Here is a 10,829-nt window from a genome sequence, read left to right as displayed (position 1 = left end):
AATACAATTATGGTTGGACGGACTGCCTGCCGAGTGCCGACACAGAGGTAGCCACAGCCGTGAACTACCGCACTGTACACTGGTTGATAAAGAGATAGTAGTATACTCGTAACAACTAGTATGACGACGGTATAAAGAACGGAAAAAAAACCACGGTTAGGTGGTATATATTATAATACAATTATGGATGGACGGACTGCCTGCCGAGTTCCGACACAGAGGTAGCCACAGCCGTGAACTACCGCACTGTACACTGGTTGATAAAGAGATAGTAGTATACTCGTAACAACTAGTATGACGACGGTATAAAGAACGAAAAAAAAACCACGGTTAGGTGGTATATATTATAATACAATTATGGATGGACGGACTGCCTGCCGAGTTCCGACACAGAGGTAGCCACAGCCGTGAACTACCGCACTGTACACTGGTTGATAAAGAGATAGTAGTATACTCGTAACAACTAGTATGACTATGACGACGGTATAAAGAAAGAAAAAAAAAACCACGGTTAGGTGGTATATAATACAATTATGGATGGACGGACTGCCTGCCGAGTGCCGACACAGAGGTAGCCACAGCCGTGAACTACCGCACTGTACTGTGTCTGCTGCTAATATAGACTGGTTGATAAAGAGATAGTATACAATACTACTAATATACTGGTGGTCAGGCACTGGTCACCACTAGTCACACTGGCAGTGGCACTCCTGCAGCAAAAGTGTGCACTGTTTAATTTTAATACAATATTATTTATCATGTACTCCTGGCTCCTGCTATAACAACCTGCAGTGCTCCCCAGTCTCCCCCACAATTATAAGCTTTATATACAATACATTGATGTGCAGCACACTGGGCTGAGCAGTGCACACAGACTGAGTCACTGTGTGACTGTGTATCGTTTTTTTCAGGCAGAGAACGGATATATTAAATAAAACAAACAACTGCACTGTCTCTGGTGGTCACTGGTCACTGTGGTCGTCAGTCACTAAACTCTGTCTGCACTCTGCACTCTCTTCTAATCTACAGTATCACAGCAATCTCTCTCTCTCTCTTCTAAATCTAATCTAAATGGAGAGGACGCCAGCCACGTCCTCTCCCTATCAATCTCAATGCACGTGTGAAAATGGCGGCGACGCGCGGCTCCTTATATAGAATCCGAGTCTCGCGAGAATCCGACAGCGTCATGATGACGTTCGGGCGCGCTCGGGTTAACCGAGCAAGGCGGGAAGATCCGAGTCGCTCGGACCCGTGAAAAAAAAAGTGAAGTTCGTGCGGGTTCGGATTCAAAGAAACCGAACCCGCTCATCTCTAGTAGGAACAGCAGCGCACTGTAATGACATCACCATCCTTTATTCCCTGGTGGTTGCCTTGCCAACACTGAATGCTCCCCCGATGCCAGATTCTGTAACAGGTAGTTGAAATAAAAAGGAACACAATGTGTAAACACACATGTAAAAGTAAAGAAAAGTAGTAATGTGCATGATATTATCATAAATACATATGGGTACAACAGATACAGACATCAAAAATAATACATTCAACAAAGCAACACCAAACAAGCAGTTTACATCAAAGTGTTCCTCATAATTTGTTCATTAAACCTGTCCTGGTCTATGGGGGAGATTCAAATGTTTGAAAAGTCGGTTGGGTGTCTGTTTTTCCCTGTCTATTAGATAGGAAAAAACAGACTCCCCCTATGAATCCAGATTGCCTCCTTGAGAGCATCTTTTTTTCAGATGGTCACCACCTCTGACAATAATGGGCACGTGATCTATGATTTTGTAATGGAATACTGACATTTGGTGTCCTTTTTCTCTAATATGAGCTTTCCATTGGTTTGCCTTCTAAATCTGCTTTTATAGCTGATCTATGCAGGGCCATCAGTTCTTAAAAAGCCCATGATGTCATCCCTACATAGTATAAGCCACAAGGGCAAATGTTGATGTATACTATAAATTTAGTTCTGCATGTGAGTACATGACGAATTGTGTATAACTTGTTCAAATGTGGGTGATTATTGGTATTTCCTGTAATAAGATGGCTTCATGTTGTGCATGATGGACATTTGAACATTCTGGCTTTTTCATAGACACATTGTATAAATTGTAATCTGTAACGTCTGAATGCACCAACAGGTCACGTAAATTCCATTTTTGTCTGTAACAAGTTATAGGTCTCAATTTTTGTAAACTAGGTAGATCTTTATCACTTGAAAATGATTGGCCATAGACCCCTGCTGGCACATGAAATGAGTGTGCTTGAGGTGTCAAACGTGGTGACCCATGTAAATTTTGTCTTGGGTATTTTCCTGATTATTGATTTTGGCTTTAAGCAAATCGTCACATTTAAGTTGCATCACTTTATAGTTAATCAATTTTAGAGTGTTGTATTGATATCCACATACTGTACCCAGAATTTGTTAATCATACAGTCCAGTTGAGATGATAATTCATGTTTATTACTGGTAATCCTGGCTACCCTTAGCATCTGAGTATATGTCAAGCTACAGTATTTTTAAGGATGAGAGATGTTGGCTGCTTGCAGGTAAAAGGGTGTTCCTGTCCGTAGGTTTCTGGAAAACAGTGGTATTATTTCTTCTGTCACATAGATGAATTGAAACGTCCAGAAAATCAATGCAGGAATTACTCCACTTATAGGTGAATTTAGCAGGTGATGTGGAACTGTTGACTTGTAGCATCAATTCCTCAAAGAGGTCAGGACCCCCATGCCATGTCATAAAGAGGTCATCTATATATTGTGTATAAATTCCCACATCTGTAGAAAAACGACTGTCTTGGAAAGGCAATTGTTCCTCCTGATGAAACATAAATACATTGGCATACGATGGGGCAACTGAGGACCCCATCGCACACCCAGACTTCTGCAAATAATATTGCGCTCAAAAAGGAAGTAGTTTGGTCTAAGGATCAGGTTCAGCAATTTTATAAATAGTGCTTTATCCAATTCCAATACAGTGCGTATTGGTGTGAAAAATGAGTACATGCTTCCAGACTCTGGTCATGCGGGATACAAGTGTATAGACCTTTGAGGTATGAAGTCTAATATCCAGTTACAAATGGTTGGATTAAAAAATACAGGAACTGAGAGATTGGATGATATAGGGATTGGCAGGCCAATATGATTGGATGACCAGGTTGATGATTCACGAGAATGATGTACAATGTCGGTGTTATAGGGAATTTCTGGGTTAATGCATTGATCAATCAATTTTGACTGCACATTGTGGCAAATAATTTGTTCCAGCTCCCTTTGGTATTGAAAAACTGAATTAGAGGGTAACTTGTGATACATCTCAAGGTCTGATAATTGTGAATAGATTTCATCTTTATATGGGTGCATATCTTGCTCAACAATACCTCGCCTTTATCTGTAGAGCGGATGGTAATACCCTTATACTTACCCAAATTATTGAGTGCCTGTTGTTCTGCCCTGGACAAATTATGATGAATTGTTGATGTCACTTGCGCCTATTTAGTCATAGATTCATCCAATTAATGAGTAAATGTTTTAATTCATGCATTAGTTCATGGTGGATCAAATTTGGAGCGAATATGAGCATTTCTATAACACCGACATTTATTAATGTATATGATTGATGAATGTATCTAAACTGTACTGATGATTTTAACAATTTATATTGTAATCTAGGTGATGAGTATTCACTTGAGGGACGTTAATACTGTACATGCGCTGGCTTTAGGCCAATCAATAAGGATATGTCATCTAAATGCAGAGGCTGGACGGGTGAGTGGTCCCGTTTCCGGGAGACGCCGACACTACAAAGTATATAATGCCTTGATGTTTTGTTTTTAGTTGTAATTCCTGAAGACAATGTAAAACATTGAAATGTTGAAATACTGCCTGACTACAGCATGATTCATTGTACCGTGAGCGCCGCACCTTTTGAGTATAAATATTTTCCTGAAGTAATGTGAGGGCACCAGGTCTGTTGCAACATTGGTTGAAGTGCTGATCCTGCTAAATGGATATAAATACAGTATATATATATATATATATATATATATATTTATTTATATATATATTATGGCAGAAGATCCGGTATGTAGACAATTAAAGCTGTAAACTTGACCAGGTGCCTTCAAACAGGGGATGACACCCCAATACAATGTACAAAGGCAGTGGCAATCTGAGACTAGCTTATGGTGGTGCAAACAGCAGAAGTGATTTATTCAATGTTTCAGGGTGTTAACCCCTTCATCAGGATAAACAACCATACAAGTGACAAGATATTTATAGCTTACCCACAAAATCCCAGTCCATGGCACCTCCTACACACTATGCTGGGTTTCATCAGCTCTCCCTGGGCCCCAGAAGTGATGTCATCCATTCTCATATGGTTGAAAATTTCTGTGAAAAAATGGTAAATCGCAGAACATCCATTAGGCAAGCCTTGGACACTTGATTTACCACACTCCCAGTACCCCAACACTTCTTGACACTTGGACATCAGGTTTCCAAACTCCTTTGTCATTTGATTTACTGGATTCCACCACCTCCAAGGGGTGGAGATGGTGGATTATTATTGTGTAAATTGGAGAGCCACTGGATTCACTATCTGGACACAATCGTTCCACAAAGAATGAACAGAAGCAAACCGCTTTCAACAATGTTAATGTGATCATATTTATATTTAATAATAATATTAAATAATATTAATATAAATTCATATTAATTAAGCATAATATCCAATGTACACTCCATACCATTTAAAATGCCTACCCTGAAGAATTCCTCATGAAAAAAATGTGTAGGGTTTTAACAGCCAAAAGATTGTTGTCCAATTCAGTTACTGTAGGATCCTTCTCTAAACTCACACACTAGCAAGGTGGAGGGAGGTTTCCATAACATACTCTCCTGTATTGGTTATGACTTATTCAATTTCATTGATGTATGTAAAACTACTATTTTAAAACATACTAAATTGTTTTTAATTGAAAATAAATATTTGGTATCTCTTACTGATTAGCCAGTTGGTTCTGTTTTTGGGGTGTTCTTTTTGGTGGGAGGGTATCCCTTTCAGGATTACCTTCTGGATTAATATTAAAATCAGAATCAGAATCAATTTTATTGATATACACATATATACTAGGAATAACTAGGAATATACACATATATACTAGGAATACACATATATACTAGGAATACTAGGTATACAGATGTATACTAGGAATTTGTTTTCAGTTTCCAGAGCATCAGCCAGGTACTCAAATAGAAGGGGTAAACACATATGAAGATACATAAAGGGGGTCATTCCGAGTTGTTCGCTCGTTGACGATTTTCGCTATACTGCGATTAGTCGCTTACTGCGCATGCGCAAGGTTCGCAGAGCGCATGCGCTTAGTTATTTTACACAACAGTTAGGTAATACAAAGCTTTTTCATCGCTGTGCTGATCGTAGTGTGATTGACAGGAAGTGGGTGTTTCTGGGCGGAAACTGGCCGTTTTATGGGAGTGTGCTGAATAACGCAGGCGTTCAAGTTTCAAAATGCAGGAGTGGCTGGAGAAACGGGGGAGTGGTTGGGCAAACGCTGGGTGTGTTTGTGACGTCAAACCAGGAACAAAAAGGACTGAGCTGGTCGCAATGGCTGAGTAAGTCTGGAGCTACTCAGAAACTGCTAAGAAATTTCTATTCGCAATGCTGCTAATCTTTCGTTCGCAATTCTGCTATGCTTAGATACACTCCCAGAGGGCGGCGGCTTAGCATGTGCAATGCTGCTAAAAGCAGCTAGCGAGCGAACAACTCGGAATCACCCCCAAAGTACACTATGCAGTAAAACACAGTAATACTGTAAGTTACAATTTCTAACACGAAAGACCGCAATACCATAAAATGGGAGTGTCTACCATCCAGCAGCAATACAGTGCAATATTACATTAAAAGGAGATTTAGTTAGAGCCTCCTGGAAGTTGTTCAACAAGTGGATTGCTTGCGGGAAGAATTTTTTTAAACTTCTAGCTAACTTTACAGTTAACGCCCTATATCGCCTGCCTGATGGTAACAATTTGAGCAAGTCGTGGCCAGGATGTAACTGTTCCCATGCAATTTTCCCTGCATGCTTCTTAGCTCTGGACAGGTAGACTTCTTGAACAGAGGGATATTCCACTATAAGAATACCTATATACATACTGAATAAAGAACTCCTTATTTTCCAATAAAATCCATTATATGGATGGTCGTTCAAATGTGGATTGCTGAAAATAGGATATAGTCAAATTCCATAATGTATTACCGCTCTTTATAATTGTTTTATGTATATTTATTTTATTGGTTCCTACTAACAGAGGTTACTCTATGGGTTACTGCGAATAGATCAATGAGCACGAGATATGGGGTATTTCTTTTTTTATATATTACATATATATATATATATATATATATATATATACTGCTATTGAAACAGCAGCGGCACTCAGATGATTTTTCTGTGGCAAAAACGTGTATTTCACATCAAAACGATTCCCAACGTTTCAGGGCTCGCACGCCCCTTTGTCAAGGTGAGTTACGATGTGCTCACCACGCCGGGCACGGTGGCGCACTGCACGTGCCACGCTATATATTCTCCCTCCAGGGGGGTCGTGGACACCCAAGAGGGAGAAAAGCTGTCGGTCTTCCGTCGGTCGGAATTACGGCGCCGGTATGCTGGTCGTCAGGAGCCCGGCCGCCGGCAAACTGAAGACCACCTATATATATATATATATATATATATATATATAGAGAGAGAGAGAGAGAGAGAATTTATCTATCTCTCTATTTACAGTATTAGAGATGTGTGCCAATTTTGGATCTGTATCAACTTTGTGTATTTGTTTGGACATAATTTGTGCCTTTTTTTTGTTCCTATATTAGTATTAACCTGAATGACATTTATCTCCAGTTATTTCCAGTCAATTTTTACCTCATCACAGCTGATAATATTGTTTTCAACCAGTTTAGGCCTAAAGGTTACACCGAGTTAGCTGGCTAACTAAGCTAAGTGAAAGCATTGGTGGCTCAAACAAGTGGCAGTTCAACTTCAAACATGGCACATCTAGGAAACAGTGTGGCACTGCAGTGACAAATGGGATGGCAGTTTTAAAAACCATAAAACCCCATAGAAAGTAACCAAGAATGTGTTCATAAATAAAGAACTAGATCTGAAGGAAGATTTGATTCGAAAATTATTTTAATGTGTATGACTCTGAAAATTTTCTCATGGAGAGAAAACCTTTTACTATTAAATTATACACAGGCAGGTAAATCCTACAAACTACTGTATGTCACTTGGTAAACTGTAATACATAATTTGTAATATACAAAGTTACCTGTGGTCTATCCTACACAGAGAATGTAAATAAGGGATCATGATGAAACATACTTATAATTAGAGATGTGCGGCGGGCACTTTTTGTGTTTTGTGTATTGGTTTTGGTTCTAATTCCACTTTCGTGTTTTGGTTTTGGCTTGGTTTTGCCAAAACCACCCTTTTGTGTTTTGGTTTTGGATCTGGATGATTTTTGAAAAAACATAAAAACAGCTAAAATCACAGAATTTGGGGGTAATTTTGCTTCTACGCTATTATTAACCTCAATAACAATCATTTCCACTCATTTCCAGTCTATTCTGAACACCTCACACCTCACAATATTGTTTTTAGGCCAAAAGTTTGCACCGAGGTTGCTGGATGACTAAACTAAGCGACACAAGTGGACAACACAAACACCTGGCCCATCTAGGAGTGGCACTGCAGTGTCAGACAGGAGGGCAGATATAAAAAAGGCCCCAAACAGCACATCATGCAAAGAAGAAAAATAATTGCAATGAGGTAGTTGCATGACTAAGCCAAGCGAAACAAAAAATTGGCCCATCTAGGCGTGGCACTGCAGTGGCATACAGGAGGGCAGATATAAAAAAAAGGCCCCTAACAGCACATGATTCAAAGAAAAAAAAAAGTGCACTGAGGTTGCTGTAGGTCAAAACTAAGCAACACAACCACCTGTCCCCTCTAGTAGTGTCACGCAGTGGCTGAATGTCGAGAGTGGGCCGCAATTGTTCGGACTACTGACAGCATCTCCAGCGCGCTCAAGTCACTTTAAAAAAAATCTGCAATTGGTGGACTTATACGACAGTACCCCAGGACTAATACAGCAGTACCCCTGGACTCATACGGCAGTGTGACATAGGATGGCACTTTTCAAAACCTAGGCCCCAAACAGCACCTCATGCAAAGATGTCGGAGAGGTGCAATGAGGTAGCTGTATGACTAAGCCAAGCGACACTAACAATTCCAACTGGAATTATACGTCCAAATCACTGGAATTAATTGGCAAGATCACTGTAATTAATAATTATAAATCACTGAAATTTATTGGCAAAATCACTGTAATTATACGTCCAAATCACTGTAATTAAATGGCAAGATCACTGTAATTAATAATTATAAATCACTGGAATTAATTGGCAAGATCACGGTAATTAATAATTATAAATCACTGAAATTAATTGGCAAAATCACTGTAATTGTACGTCCAAATCACTGGAATTAAATGGCAAAATCTCGCTATCGTCTGCCTAGTGAAGTGGAATCTAGATGGAATTTGTTACCGGGGACACAATACCTCCATCAATTGTCTATATCCCACTGCACTAATGGCAGATACCGGACGCACGTCTAACACCAACATAAGTGTCAAGGCCTCAGTTATAAGGGCTTTCATCGTCATGTGAAGCTGAACCACTAATCATGAACATATGCCAGGGCCTCAGCCGTTCCTTGCCACTCCGTGTCGTAAATGGCATATTGGCAAGTTTACGTTTCTCCTCAGACGATTTAAATTTCTTTTTTTGGTTCTTTTTACTGAACTTTGGCTTTTTGGATTTTACATGCCCTTTACTATCACATTGGGCATCGGCCTTGGCAGACGACGTTGATGGCATTTTATCGTCTATATCATGGCTAGTGGCAGCAGCTTCAGCACTAGGAGGAAGTGGTTCTTCTTCATCTTTCCCTATTTTATCCTCAAAATTTTTGTTCTCCATTTTTTGGGGGAGTAATATGAGACAATATGCGGCACAGCAATGACTGGAATGACTGATGAGACAGGACACTACCACTGGTCTAATGCAGAATAACACAACAATACTGTAAGAGACTTGTGGTTGTTGTTATAATTATTATACTCTAGCAGTGGACATATAGCAGCAGCGTATCTCGTCACTGGAATGACTGATGAGACAGGACACTACCACTGGTCTAATACAGAACAACACAACACTACTGTAAGAGACTTGTGGTTGTTGTTATTGTTATTATTATTATACGGCAGCAGTGGACATATAGCAGCAGCGTAAATCATCACTGGAATGACTGATGAGACAGGACACTACCACTGGTCTGATGCAGCACAACACAGTCAACACCACTTTATACAGCTACACTGGCAGGAGAGGACACCAACACTGTGACTGCCTGGACTGATGCACCACAATACACTATGACTACACTGGACTGAGCAGCACAACACAGCACAAGACTTGCCGCCCCACTTTCCCGCCCCCACACAGACACTGGAGGACGGAGACACGTCCTCTCACTACACTCTCTGAGACTGGAGTGACAATGGCAGCGACGCGCGGCTCCTTATATGGAATCCAAATCCTGCGAGAATCTGACAGCGGGATGATGACGTTTTGCCGCGTTCGGGTTTCCGAGTCAGGTGGGAAAACCCGAGCCTGACTCAGATCCGAGCTCGGAAGGCAAAGTCCAGTAGGGTTCGGTTCTCTGAGAACCGAACCTGCTCATCTCTAATGTAAAATAGGGTCTCCTCTCCTCTCTTGCCCCCTCCTGAGTACATCTCTCCTCCACTCCCAATGTTTGTCTCATTCTCTCTGTGTCTGCCATAATCTTTATATTAAGGGCCCTATACACTTGCTAATAACGATGATTTATATGAACAATATAGTTAAAAAATGAACGATACATCATTTATATCAGTCAGTGTGTATGCATCAACGATAAACAATGCGCGGCCCAGCGATCATTCATCATTGATCTATCCTCATTTATACATGCAAGTCAATTTGGACGATATAAATGTATGTACTCTCATATCATCCAAATTGACCAATATATCGATGGTCAATTTGACCGATATGAGAGTACATACATCTATATGTATGGAGATTTCCAGTGTGTAGGCAAAAATCTTAAAATTCTCTGTATGGAGATTTCCAGTGTGTAGGCAAAAATCTTTGGTGGCAAAATCGGCCATCAATTTTATCATTGGTCGATAAAATCGGTAACATCACCCAGTGTGTAGGGCCCATTAGTCTCTCTGTCTCCAGATTTCATGTGTACCTGTCTAAGTGTTCCAGTCTCCCTCCCCATCTGTGCGTATCTGTACCCATCTTCATGTGCATTCCCTTAATTTTCCCCATATTTTACCTCTTTCCCTTCTTTTTTCTCACATTTGCTCCCACAACCCTGTGCCTACTTGTACCATACCTTCTACGCCTCATCTTCTACACCCCGTCACTGTCACCTTCTCCCCTCTTCACAGTTTTTTTTTGTCCTGCTGTTCTGGTCTATGAAACAGAAAAAGACAGTGCTAGTGCCGGCCAATTTTTAAGCTATATGAACAAACAGAAGCAACAACCATGTCCACCATCACATTATGGAACATAAGGATGACAGGTACAGTATGGACAAATTTCTTATTTTAATGTGTATTACTGTACTTCAAAAGATGTTTAGCCTACTGTATGGGTGCCATCAAGATAATGGATAATTAGAGTAAATGTTAGAACC

The 10,829-nt window shown here is 40.3% G+C and overlaps 1 long non-coding RNA gene across 1 annotated transcript; it reads right to left on the bottom strand.

The window, feature by feature from the left end:
• Positions 1 to 1,316: 1,316 nt before the first annotated feature.
• On the bottom strand, positions 1,317 to 10,587 carry LOC134956819 (uncharacterized). The gene is made up of 3 exons (XR_010186203.1): positions 10,527 to 10,587; positions 4,287 to 4,392; positions 1,317 to 1,405 (listed from the first exon to the last, which is right to left on the bottom strand). It is a non-coding gene; the product is annotated as an uncharacterized LOC134956819 (long non-coding RNA).
• Positions 10,588 to 10,829: the final 242 nt, after the last annotated feature.

This window comes from Pseudophryne corroboree, chromosome 9 (genome assembly GCF_028390025.1).
Source record: "Pseudophryne corroboree isolate aPseCor3 chromosome 9, aPseCor3.hap2, whole genome shotgun sequence".
In the NCBI taxonomy this organism is placed as follows: Eukaryota; Metazoa; Chordata; class Amphibia; order Anura; family Myobatrachidae; genus Pseudophryne; species Pseudophryne corroboree.
This window is presented reverse-complemented; position numbering and strand designations above follow the sequence as displayed.